General features: G+C 47.5%; 1 protein-coding gene across 1 annotated transcript in view; it reads right to left on the reverse strand.

Moving 5' to 3' along the window:
- The window catches only part of TMEM86A (transmembrane protein 86A), a 26,371-nt gene that overhangs the window by 12,332 nt on the left and 758 nt on the right, over positions 1-13,281 (reverse strand). The window lies entirely within an intron of this gene.

Below are 13,281 nucleotides of genomic sequence, written 5' to 3' on the forward strand. Positions count from 1 at the left end.
TTCCCCAGGAACCTTGCCTTACTGAAGCTAAGATAAGAACTTGTGCAGAACAATTATGTTTACTTGGTAAGCTTAAAATTACTTTTTCTCACTATCTGAACGTAAATTTTGCAAGCTCAGACAGCTTCATTTTAGAATAATGGTTTGTATTATTTCCATCCTAATAATAATTGAGGAATTTTTCATGCATAAGAGTTACAGCACTCTCATGTAAGAATGCTCTCATACTTCTAGAAGGGCTGCAGACTTATCATTGACACTTTATTTCTTAACACTTCTTCTCCAAGTAGACTTCAGATGAGCTAGTTCCAACCATGCCCTTGCCCATCACAGAATGCTGCAGCTCACTGGAGCCCCTTTTGTGGCTCTGACCAAGATGAGAGCCCCATGAGTGGCACTGGGAATACTTTGGAAAAGTCCTCCAAGAAAAACTGAGGCAACCAGAGGGTGAGGCTGGGGATTATCCTCTGTTTGGCCACATGGCTGAGGCTCGGAAAGGGGTGATGGGGCAATTTGCCACCTGAAGGACAAGTCAAGACGTGTACTGGAAAACCATGTACCAACATGACTGGAAGCTGTGGTTTGAGGAAAGCCAAGCATGTAATAATCCACGATGGGACTTGCTGTACCACAGGGAAGGGGAACATTATTTCTTGTCTGCATGGATAAATTGGATTAAACCACCCATCTCCTTTGTCCCTGTGTCTCAGAAACAGAATGTGAGATGGGGCTGCACATGAGGCTGGAAAAGAAAGCACTTGATAGAGGTGACAAGATCTTTTTTGCTAATGTGTGGGATTGTCATGGCTTTAAGCTGGGTTTTGCCATTTTGCTAAAAATTCTATTGCATTTTTCTTCCCAAATAATTTCTCCTGCCACTGCTAATTTAGTTTATACTGAAATGCAGTACAGAAAATATCTTGAATGCAAAAACAAGGCAGTATTTCCAACATTTTAATTTCTAAACTGAGCATAATTTGGGGCTTTTTCTCAACTGCTATGGCTACTAAGTTACTTAGAGTCTTTAAAAACTAGTTTAAACTGCTATAAAGCCACTATCTCTGTATTTGTAGAAGTACAGTAGAAATATTATTTATTAAATTATCTGTATCCAATCCAGTGAAACTCTCCAAGACTTGGGCAGACTAGGAGGAAATTGTGTCTTGGCTTTCACCAAGAGACTTTGTGCCAGATAATCTCCAGAGGTGCCTTCCAATCCCAGGCATTCTGTGATTCTGTTCAATCAGAACATGGTACTGGCACTTGCAGCTTTCTGGAGGCTTGGGGTTTGGATATCCACCTCTCTAGGTGCTCCAAGGTTTACAGGATCCTTTCTTGTTTTGCCTGTACTCATTCTGCTCTAGTTTTTAGAAACATTGCTGTGTATGGCCTGTTCTGACTGCTGCAGGCACATAACCAAGCCAAAAAATTTACACCTGGCTCCTCTTCTCCAGAATGAGCCCCATCCACAGAGGAACAGCTACACAGTGTAGCAGTGTATAAGACAGTGCCTCGATTTTCTTTAACATTTTGGAGTCAGTTGTCTGTATCTATATCACAAGTGGGAAAGCAAATCCAGCTGCCACAGGGAGGGAGACATCTTCCTCCTGAGGTACAGAAGAACATCAGAAGTTTTTTGCATTGAAATGCTAAAGTTGGACAGAGTTCACTGTTCCTAAGCCTTGCACTGGTCCCAGGAAACAATGTGGAGTTTCAACTTTTCTCCCTGCAAAGCCCCCTAAATCAGCCTACAATGAAAATGAGTATACAGACACCAGCTGAGTGCCAGCCTGCTGTGGGGATATGGCTCACACCACTTTGCACTAGGTTGAAAAGTGCAGCTTTCCAGGAAAAATGCTGTAAAAATAATACCCCAGCCATTCTACTGAGCATCACTTGAGCACACCTGTGTGCACTGGCCAAAGAAAGCTGGGCTGTTGTCCTCCTCCCATCAGCCTTGTACCATTTTGTGTCTGAGCTGCTCCTCCTGCTTTTGGCATCCAGCATTGTGGATCCTGCCTTGGTTCTCCCCTACTGTGACAATAGCTCTCACCCCCAGTTGTGTGCCAATAAATATTTATTTGGCTTTGTTGCCAAGTTTGCTGCCACTGCAAGCCCATGGCCCTTGTTTCTCACTGCCCAGAACATGTGGCTCTCTACAAGGCTCTCCAGCTCTGCTCTCCTGCAGGAACAAACGTGTTCCTGGGGAACAACTGATTGCCTGTTGCCATTTGTCAAGGAAGGTACTGGCTTGTACGTGTCCCAAGCTGCTCCTGAGAAACATTCTGAAAATAAGTGCTCATTATGGAAGGTGGTGAAGAGTTACTGAAGCAGCCAGTCAACCTGCCTGAAATACTGTGTTGATGCAACATATTTTTGCAATTAATAGGAGGGTTTTTGTTTGTGTTGGAGATGCCAAGGGCCAAGCATCCAAAGCAGATGGCTCCTGAACAGGCTCCACATGCTGCAGGAAATTCAGGGTGATAGATAAACCCTCCTCCCCTCAAGTGGAGATAAGTCTGTAGAGGCTGCATCTAAAACAGATTTGTGAAATAGCAAATAAATCACCCAGAAGATGGTACATGCTTTGCATGTGGGAGAATCTGCATGCTGATAATCCCTTCTCCATCATGCTTATGCCATGCAATGAGTTTTGCCAGGTCTTTATTGCAGCTTCTGGCACTCCCCAGCATAACTCAGGCCTCTGTTTCTCCCACAAGAGTAATGCAGTGAAACTCAGCTCATGCTCAGCTGTTCAGTTAGACCTGTTTGCAAGGGGTCAAAAAATCATGGATTTGTCTGACAGGAGCCTCTGTTGTTCAGCACAAGCCAAAAGTAACAGGACTCTGCCTGAACAGTTCCAGCCTGCAAAAGGACCATCCTCCCAGCTCAGACACATGAATGTGCAAGGCAGCTCCTCCACCCCCAGGGTCCCTTAAACACCTGCAAAACAGGGCTGATTTGATGGCTTCCATCATTCCTCCCTCTGTCTGGGTATTCTCTCCCTCACCTCAGTTAAGCAAACTAAGGTCCAGCTGTACTTCCAAGCTTTGCTCCACAACAGGCCAACACAGAGTTGAGAGCTAGAAATACTTGACTTCTTTTTCTTAAGACCAAGCTATGGCTATTTGCCAGAAAAATACAATTAAAAAATTGGCACAGGCCCTCACTTTTCTTGGGTGGTGAGCTCAGCTATATTGCTTCACAAATTCTTGGCACCAGCAAAGTCACCCTTTGGTGGAGGCACAGAGGAGCAGGCAGTGGGGGAGGATCAATCAAACTGGCATCTAACAAGGACCCCTGTGCATGGCTGGGCTGCTCCAGACACAGCTGCATCCAGGAAAGGAACCACACCAAAACTTATTTTCACCACCAAGTCAAAGTGCTACCCTCCTTGCAGTCACATTAACACTCAACCAAATCTCCAGATTAACCATAGAGGGGATGAAAATCTGTCAGCACCAGGGGTGCTTCCAGATGGGTGCAGAGAGAAGGGAGGAAATGTGCAGCACGAGGCTCCCTGCAGATGCCTGGCAGCAGGGCCATGTTTGCCAGTGCCAGCCTCTCCAGGTGGAATGGCAGCTCAAGCTCCCACAGTGAGGCAGCACACCCAGGCACCGTGGGCCACGGCACGGCCGCCCAGCTGAGCCCAAAAATGGGCTGGTTTGTGCCAGGAGAGCTGGGCAGCACTCACTCAGAGGCTCCTCAAACTCTGGCTGTGGCAGTGACACGAGGCTGCAGACACCACTCCTGCAGTGTAAGTTAAACAGCAGCTCTGTCTTGTCATCAGGTGCTTAAGAAGAATGTAAAACACGCTGGGTGCTGACCAGGCTCACAGGGCTGCTGACGAGGCCAAGCTGGCTCAGCAGCCACTGTGACCTCTTGGGCATGGCAGCTCTCTGCTGCTACACCCATGAAATAAAAAATATGCATCTGCAGAGAGCCAGAATGCAAAAAAGTCACAAATGGGAAACTGGAGTCTTGCCCTCAAAGGACTCCTTGTAGGAGGCTCTAGAAATGTGAGGGAACAGTCCCTAAGAAGCCTAAGGTAGATGGAGGAGGTTCTGGAGCCAAGGAAATGACCCCACAGCTCAGGGCACTGCCTGTGCCACAGACTGCGAGAGAAGCCCAGTCCTACTTCCTGCCTTTTGAACCATGACATTGCCCAGAGCTATCCTGAGACACTGGACCATGGTGTTCCCTCTGGCAGTAAATGAAGTTACAGTATCCATAAAAGTTATCTCTTCTACTGAAGAGAAGACGAAATCCTGTTAGCTTGGTAATGAGCTACACCACAGTGTCTCTGGGACCTTCCTGCACTGCCCAGGACCTGCTGCTACCAGGCCAGGCAAAGTCAGGCACTGCTACACCCACCAATCCCTTACAAAGTCACTGGGGTACCTGTCCTTGGCTTTCTGGCACTGCAGGGAAGCCATTAGGGTGGTGAAGCCTTTCTTTAGCAGATGTTAACTCATAAAATATTGCAAATACATTTCACCCTGAAGATTCAGGCTGGAAGTACATATTTTTGCTAGGGTTTGTTTTTGGGGGTGATTTTGCTTTTTTTCCATTACCCATCATCTGTCCCGTCTACCAGACTGGCACAGGACCACAAGCAGGGCTATTTTCAAAACCTCTTCTTAACCTGCAGTAGTAATGATTGACTCCATATCTGTAGCAATGCTATAGCTGTCAGCAGTTTTGGAGAGTATGGTCAGTAATGTGAGCTGCCAAGCACTAACAATACTAAACTAGTCAAGAATCCAAAAGCCTCTTCAGGCCTGCAGGGGCTGTCATAGACTAGTGCTTTCAGGATAGTTCAATGGCTCTCAGAAATGAAAGCAAAAATATAGTATTTGCCTGAAAGCATCTTATCTCAGAGCAGAGATTGCTCTTCCCCCCTGGGATTCCAGATCTTCCTCTTTGTGTAGCAGAAAGCCAGCCTCTCCAAACATTTCCTTTGCTGTAACACTCACAAAAGAACCCCTTGCAGGTGCTTAAAAACCTGAACCACAATGGGCCTGTCTTTTCATTTTGCTCATCAGAAATGCAGTGCTGCCACAGAAAGGGCACACGCCCTTCCTCTTGAGTGAGGTCAGGTGGGGCCATATCCCTACTGCTACTCTGGACATGAGGAGGAGGCTGTGAAGCCACAGGGCATTTGAGGAGCCAGCACCCTGAAATGCACAGCTGGTACCTGTCCTAGGCCATTCCCCCCAGGAATGGGAAGGGGCAATTATTTGGCCTGTCCCACTAGAATCCAGATAAAAATTTCTGCTGCTTACATGAAAGTGTCCCCAGCTTATCCTGGGGAGGGCTTCCAAACTACAAGCACTTGTTCTCAGCAGACTCATGGTTATTTATATCACACTTCCCTGTGACAGGCAGTTCAGGCTTCTGTTACCCAGGAAGAAGCAGTTTTAGGCAAGCCCAATGTGTGAGCTGCAAGGCACAGGGCCACAGCAAAAAGCAGCATCCCCTTGCAAGGCCCATTGCTACAGACAAGTGCCACCCACTGACATCTGCCCAGGGCTGTGTGGCAAAACTGGAGCCTCTCTCCAGCCTCTGGTACAGACCCAAAACAAAGCACCCCAGCGAGAGCTGTCAGTTCTTTCCTTGTCAACACCAAGGGCAGCCTGAATCTCCAGGTAATACCAGAGAGGGATATGCAGAGAGAGTGCTTTGTTCCCAGGGCTGAAACCCATCTTCAGCCTGCACTCTCCCATCTCCAGCATTATTTGCACCCCACAACACACTGCAACATTTATGTGCTTGTTGGAGGGCCCCAGCCACTCTGTTCATTTCACTGTGGCAGTGGGGATGCATGGGACAATGTGTACTCAGGAAAAATGGGCACTTGGCAAAGTTCTACCCTGCCCCATGCTGCTTTGCCACCAGGGATTGGTATTTGTGAGGGGAGGCCCTTCCATCCAGAACAGCCTCTTCAACAGAGAAACGTCATTTTACCTACAATCTGTGGGGAAGAATGTGGGTCTAAAGGAAGGGCATTGCAGGCACTGGGGCTGTCACAGTCCTTTGCAGGAGCTGCCAAAGAGCCAGGAGTGCAGCCCAGAAGGCAGGTGGCACCCAGCAGGCTGTACCAGCCCCACCAGCCATTGCCAAAGACATGCCAAGGGTGAAACTGCCTCGGGCATTCAAAAGGCATTTCTGGCTCACACAACACAGTGGCAGAGGTGAGGCTTTTGCAAAAGGAACAGGAAGGAAGAACTGAAACAGGAGGGGAAGGTGGCTGCCAGTGTCTGGGAAAGCTGGCAGCTCTGCACAAGAGTTTTTGCTGTTTGAATTCTCACAAGGGGCTGTAATAATACCAAATAGGGCTGTGCTGGGAAACCCAGGAGGGACTGCTCAGCTTGTCTGATGCCTATTAGGAAACTGAATGAAAACCTTTAGTCTACCTGTGTATCACGTCCTGCAGGTTGAAAGCTTGTGAAATAATGAAACTAAAGAAAATCAGAAGGGAAAAATAGCAATGAATCCCAATAAAGATGTGTACTTAGAGAGATGCTGCTGTGATACCTTAAAAAAAGCAGCAGCCCTCCTCAATGTTATCATGGGATCGGTATGCTTAAGAGACAGGAGGGTGTTAAGGTCAAATGATGATAGCAGAGCCACAGATTTTACTTCCAATATCCATTTTTGTGTCAAGGTGCTGTGACCCAGATAAGTCAGTATCGGACACAACTCACCTGAAGACAAATTGGATCTTCCCAGGCAGTCTCAACAGATGTGGAGTGGGCAGGTGCAAACACTAACCCACACACTCCCAGGACTCACACTGATACACCCAGGCTTTTACTTACAAAACCCCTGCTGTAATCCAGCTGCATAAACAAATGCAGACCACACTCACAAATGAGCGTGCAGCTGCTTACCAGGATTATTCCCTTTATATTGAGGGTGCAAATTCAGAGATGCAACCAAGCAAAGTGGAAACTTCAATTAAAACATCAATTAAGTGATAACCTTGTCATCACACTCCTTTTATATCAGGGTTGCAGGGAAAAGCCACAAAACTTACTTAGTTCCTCCTGCAATGGAGAGCACTGCTATCCATACCCTGACAAAATCAAAGACACAGGTAAATAGGGATACAGCAGCCAAGCCATGGTCTCAGCCCAGCTCTGCTGAAGCCATGGGAGACATTAAATCTGAAGATCTCTCTGGTGTGCCTAGAGTGTGCTAAAAAATGAGCAGATGGCTTAAGGTCAAACTTCCCTCAGTCTCAAGCAATGATTCAATCAGAGACTACTTGCAACCAGCAGAAAGGCACTCAATTTGATATATAACAGGAAATTTAATGCCTGATGCCAACTGATGCCATATCTGCCTCCAAAGCTGGTGTCTGGTGAGAAGCAAAACATTAAACTTTACCATTCATTCAAACTTGACCAAAGTCTCAAGGCCAATTAGGTAACAAGGGTTGTCTCATCTTTTCTCAGTTTTGGTAGGAACATGTTCTGCAGTAATCTACAGGAATTAGTTTTTGGGAGAAGACTAGCCTGCTGGTAGAAACAAGGCATTTTCACAGGATTGCAGCAAGGTGAATCAAAAGAGCCACTATCCTCACTAACAGGCAGGTTTGCAATACAAGAGTCAGCCTTGCAAAACTGACTTAACGCAAGAGACACAGGTTGCATTTATTGAGAAATAAGAGAGAGAATCTGCATCTGTGCAACTCTTGAGTCAGAGGCTGCAGCGTGAGCCCCTGGGCCCTGATGGTGTCTGAAATCCTTCCCAGCCCAGCACACCTGACATCTTCAGGAAAGCTCTTGCCCAGCCCATCCACTGCTTTTCAGCTCTGGTGGTGTGTAAACACCCAGACCCAGTTTTCTGGGCTGTGTCACCTGGATACTTGCTTACGTCCAGCATTTTATGGAGGGATGCTCTAGACTGACACATTTGTCACACAGAAACCTATCATTAGCTGAAATGCTATTTAGATCATGGCACTGTAAGAAATGGGTATAGGAAGGGCACAAGTGGGCTAGATGAAGGAATAACTATCATCCTCATTTTGTGTGTGTTGCAGTAAGCAAAATCTGCATCTCTACTGTAATGACAAGTCTACTGGGCATTGTGTGACATGAAGGACAGTAGAAAAATTAAGTGGTGATATAATAACTACTTGGGCCTCCAGGAGGGAAGGGAGTTATGCAACTAATAGTCTTCTTGCTGTTCAAGAGTTTCCACATGCTAGCAGAAAATGGGTTCCTGATGCCATCTTTTTCTAAGAGTCTAATTTCACTGGAGTTATTATTTCCTCAGCACTCTGAAGTTACCCACAGAGAAGATAACTTTGGCTCTTCTGCCACACGCAGCATATTTTGGATAGACATACTTGGGCAGGAGAAGAGAACAGAACAATTGCACCTCTGTCCTTTCAGAGGAATCATGTGTAAGTACAGACTTCTGCGCTGCACCCACTATCTGAACGCTCAGAGCACACTTTGAACAGCAGACACGTGTGCCTTGAGTGATACAGTTGGGTTAATGAAGCCTTTAATCCACAGCACTGCCTGCAGCAGTGATCAGCACTGCCTGCTTAGTGCTCCCTCCCTGGCACTGGGCAGAGCGTGAGAGAAGCCTGCACTTTGCAGGCTCCGCTAGCCCACCCTCCCCAGCAACAGCTCCAGCAAAGAATGTCAATGTCACAGCAAGAATGCACAAGTTCAGTCTGAAAAAATAAATCGTGGCATGTAACGCTATGCCTGGGCTTCAGCTGGCATAAATCAGCACAGCATTTTGCTCAATAGGACCAAAGTTTTTAGGCTTCTCCCAAAAGGTGGGACTGACATAAATGTTACTAAGATCCAGCTAAGTTTTCCCAAGGTGATTATTCCCTCCTTTTTTTCAGTGAGCTCAGATGCTTAGAAATATTTTCTATCTTTCACTTACAATTACTTGGTTTTTATAGTAGAGCCATAATTGTCTGTGCAGTATATAAATGTGCATGTCTACAATCTCCTGCATAATAAAATCCCAATTTATGATGCATTTAAGTAATGGAGGAAATTACAATGAAAGCATCAATGTTGCATAGAAATAGAGAACAAGCAAAATTAACCATAAGAGTTACTTCTAACTTAGATGGTTCTTAACATTTCATTCATTAATGCAGAAACAATACATCCTCTCTGTAAGAAGCAAAAGCTGAAATAGTTCCAGAGTCATCAGGCTTTCTTGTTTTCAGCAGAAGTTTGAGGATTACGGAGCACCCCTCCTAATAACAAACCTTTAAAGCTATACTTCGACCTACTGCTGCTACAATTGCCCACAGCGCAGAGTATCTAAGCAACATGCGTAACATCAGGTTTCCATACCCATCTGGATCAGTGTGGTTTGGCCCCTGTTCAGAAACACAAATGATGCCCACCCAGTCCTCCAGCCCAATTCCATATTTCCTGCTGGTGAATATCTTTACAGACTGTACCTTTCAGGTATTTTGCCCAGCTTCTGCAGGTCACTTTTATACTCTGTCCCAGTGACATCCTGCATCTTTCCCGAGGGCTGACAAGGTCTGCTCTCAGGAGGGTGCGACTGCTTCCCACCCAGAAGGGACGGGGCTGAGGGCTCCACTGCCTTCATGCAGTCAAAACAACATATCCTTTCCCAACCCAGCTCTCTCTGTTTGAAGATGCAAACAGACCAGAGGATGAAAGGGAAGGGATGGGGATTGTTACCATATGGATTGTGGGCAATAATCTGACCCAAAGAGTGTTTCACCTGTCTCCCAAACAGAGGGCTGTGCTAGGTCGAGTACAAGTCAGGCGTGGAGGGAATGTTGTAGGGATGAGAGCCCTTTGTTTATCTTGCTCTAAAAGACACACCCAATATCATCAATAACTTCCCCCAAAGAGATCTACCCTCAGCCAACTAATATCTGTATTTCCCATGCCCTGTTTTCCTCAAAGTGCTGTGAAGGTCTACACTAAGTTTAGTCCTAACTTGAGGGACAAAATATTTACAAAATGCTCCTTCAAGCAAGGAGCATTATGTAAATGTCAGAATGACTGCATGTCTGCAGGCTCATCTCCTACACACTTGTGGCTGCTGCAGTTATGGTGCCTGCTGGGCAGAAAGGTCCTTGGGGCAAGAGCTGTCTCCCACAAGCTCACACTAAAAACTACTTAGACAACAGTGTTGGGTGTGGGGGGAGCTGGACAAAAATCACTAATGAGTGCTCTTTTATTAAGGTGGGACCAGTGATGACTGAACAAAAATGGAATTAAACCTCACATATCCATGAAGCAAACATGCTGTTTATCAATACTGTGCTCCAACTGCAGGCTCTCAGCTCACATGGCTTTATGCAGAAAAAACAGCTCTTAATCAGAGCAGTATCAAGAATAACAATTTTGAAGCAGGACACTCCTGCTTGCCTAGCAGAGTAAGCAGTGAAAGCTTCCCTGCAAGGTGACTTCCAACCAGAGTGAGCATCGCTCACCAGATGGAACAGGATGGCAGACAAATGCATCTTCCCTGCCTCAGCCCAGCGCCATGCAAGTCTAGACTAACATCAGCAGGACTCCAGGGCTTTATCCCAACTGAGGACCTGGCACAATATGTTAAAAGGTACTTTGGCAGCAGACTTGTTTATTTGTGGCCATGTTCCCTGCTCAGCACATAGGAATTGTGCAGCATCAGAGACCACAGCTTGATGAGCTCTGCACAATGCTGTGGTCTCTCTGTGCGCGCTGGGTGGACATTCCAAGCCCTCCAGGCAATGATGCACATCTGGCAGCCAGCACAAACAAGCAGTCCTGGCTTGGTCCCCTCCATGGACCATGCCCCCTTGCGTGGTTCCTTCCCGCTATCGGTTGCACAGCAGACAGAGCTCACAGGTTTTGACTCATGTTAAAAGTGTCCTAAGGAAGAAAAGAAGGGGAAATGCAGGAGAGCAAGCTGTGTGTAAGCAGCCAGGGCCACCTGCTGCAGGACTGTACGAAGGCCATCACTTTGAGAGCAGCAAGAAAAATCCTGTCACTCTCAGAAGTGCTCTTCTGGTGTACTCCCCATTGAGGCTGATGCTGCAGTGTGCTGGGAGAGGACATACACTACAGACAAATCAATTCCTCTGGCTAGTTTGATTATGCCTCAGGTGCTGCCCCTCCAGAGAACCTCCCCATCATGTCATGGCAGCGATATCTATGCAGGCTCCAAAGATCCAGAGCAAAGGCAGTGTGGTACAGAGATAAGGGCTGGGCCCCCAGGCAAGCACCCAGCTGTGGCCAGACCAATGACCACTGCCCTTCCCTTCAGCAAGAGGCTTGCTGGAGGGAGCCCACCAGTGCAGAGCCATCGTGCTCCTCACCCCCAGCTGTGCACGGGCCACACCACGCTCCTGGGCAGCACAGGCTGCTGTGTGACACCAATTCCAGCCACCCTTCCCGGCCGTGGCACAGCCAGCATGGAGCAGCACTGTGCCCTCCTTCAGAGGAACAGCAACGTGACAACCACCGACAGAGAGGTGCAGAAATTTGCTCCTCGGAACACTGAAGGCTTGCAGCTCTTTTTTTGTGAGCTGTGTGGAGGATCAGTCGCCCTCCCCTCTCACCTCCACAGCAATGGCAAATAGCTGCAGCTCTGGTCACAGCTCCCGGTCTTATCATCCTTCCAGCTCCCAATAGTTCCACACCTGCATTAGCTGCCTTTGGAGAAGTAAATTGCTCACATGTCAGGGATACAGCCAGAGCAGAAATGTGCTTTATTACATGTCAAAAGGGCACATGAGAAAATGAGGCTTTTTTCATTTTCCTCCCCAGTTTACTTTCCTAAAGCCTTCCGGTCTGAACTCTGTACACCCTTCCCAACACGTACTCGTGCTTTAGTCATTTGCCTCAAAACTCGGTTGAAATAACACTCTGCAAGACCACCCTGGATGCACTATCACAACAACCAAGGACTGCCTTCTGCAAACTGTGAAACAAATCCTGTCAGTTTCTGAGCCATTCCAGTACTGTCCCAACATGAGATTTTACTTCCAAGATACACATAAACAATTCACTATAACCAAAAGCATTACTGAAGGACAAATTTAGTTTATGGCACAGAAGCACAAAGATACCAACCTTTTAGATTGTTTTGGAAAAACACACAAAAAAAAAAAGTTTGGCAGTGCAATGTTATAATTTCCAAGCTACTTCCCTCTGTCTCTAGAGATAAAAGTCATCCCCAGGCTGCTGATGAACTTACCAGGTACATGTTAATAACTGGGGGAAAATTCATCCAAACTAACAGAAAATACAGCCTGCAGTGCAGAACTGGCAAAGCAATTTAAAAGTTTTGAACACCAGCTTTGCGAGTTAAGATCAGGACAAGATTTCTACCTGCCAGAGAGTTTGCAATAGCCTGGCCCTTAACCAAAGTATTTCAAAACAAGATGAGAATGGATCCACAAGGAACAAGGACACCAGCAGTAGGTGTTCAGCGCTGCAGCAAAGCACCAGGAAACTTTCCCACCAACAGTTATCCTTACAGCATGTGTTGAGTCTGCTGGGTATTCCAGCAAATCCCTCACTTTCTAGAAAGGCGAACATGCAAAGCAGCGTGTCTAACAGTGCAGCTTCTCTGCTGTTCCGGCAGTTCTTTCAGCATTGAAACAGCCCCGTTCACCTGCAAGGGCAGTTCCTCCTATTGCTGGCACAAGCCACGGCTCCTTCAGTTACCGGCTTGGTTCCATCAATCCAAGAATTCTGCTGCACACATCACCTACTGACAGGACAGCAGCGAGTTGCTATCTTATTGCTGGTTACGTTAACTAAGCATCGTGACACCCCATGAGACAGGCAGGTGACACCAGTCCCAGTCTCATGTCGTTAGGTGGTGGAAGTGCCAGACTGACTTGCAGACGAGACGCCGTCTCAGCGAGAGGTCACCCAACCTATGGAAATGTCTGTCCCACACGGGGATCACCACACACGCCTGAGCCCAAACCAGCACCTGGACAGCAAAGCACCCCCGGATGGCGAGGCAGCGGTGCCTGCGAGGGCAAGGGAGGCCGGGGGACAGGAGGATGCTGCCGGGCACTGCCGCGACGCGAGCCCAGGGCAGCCGTGCAGCGCCGCTCTGAGCAGATGCAGGGCACGTAGAGCAGATGTGCCGTGGATGTTTTTAAAAACAGACAGGACAAGAGGAGGACGCGGTCGAGAGCCGCCGGGGCAGGCGCACCGCTGGAGCAACAGCTGCCTCGGGAGGCCGGGGTGAGCATCGCGGGGGGCGGGGGCGGCCGCCAGTACCGGGGCTCCCGGCGGCTCGGGGACA

This window comes from Zonotrichia albicollis, chromosome 6 (genome assembly GCF_047830755.1).
Source record: "Zonotrichia albicollis isolate bZonAlb1 chromosome 6, bZonAlb1.hap1, whole genome shotgun sequence".
Classification (NCBI taxonomy): Eukaryota; Metazoa; Chordata; class Aves; order Passeriformes; family Passerellidae; genus Zonotrichia; species Zonotrichia albicollis.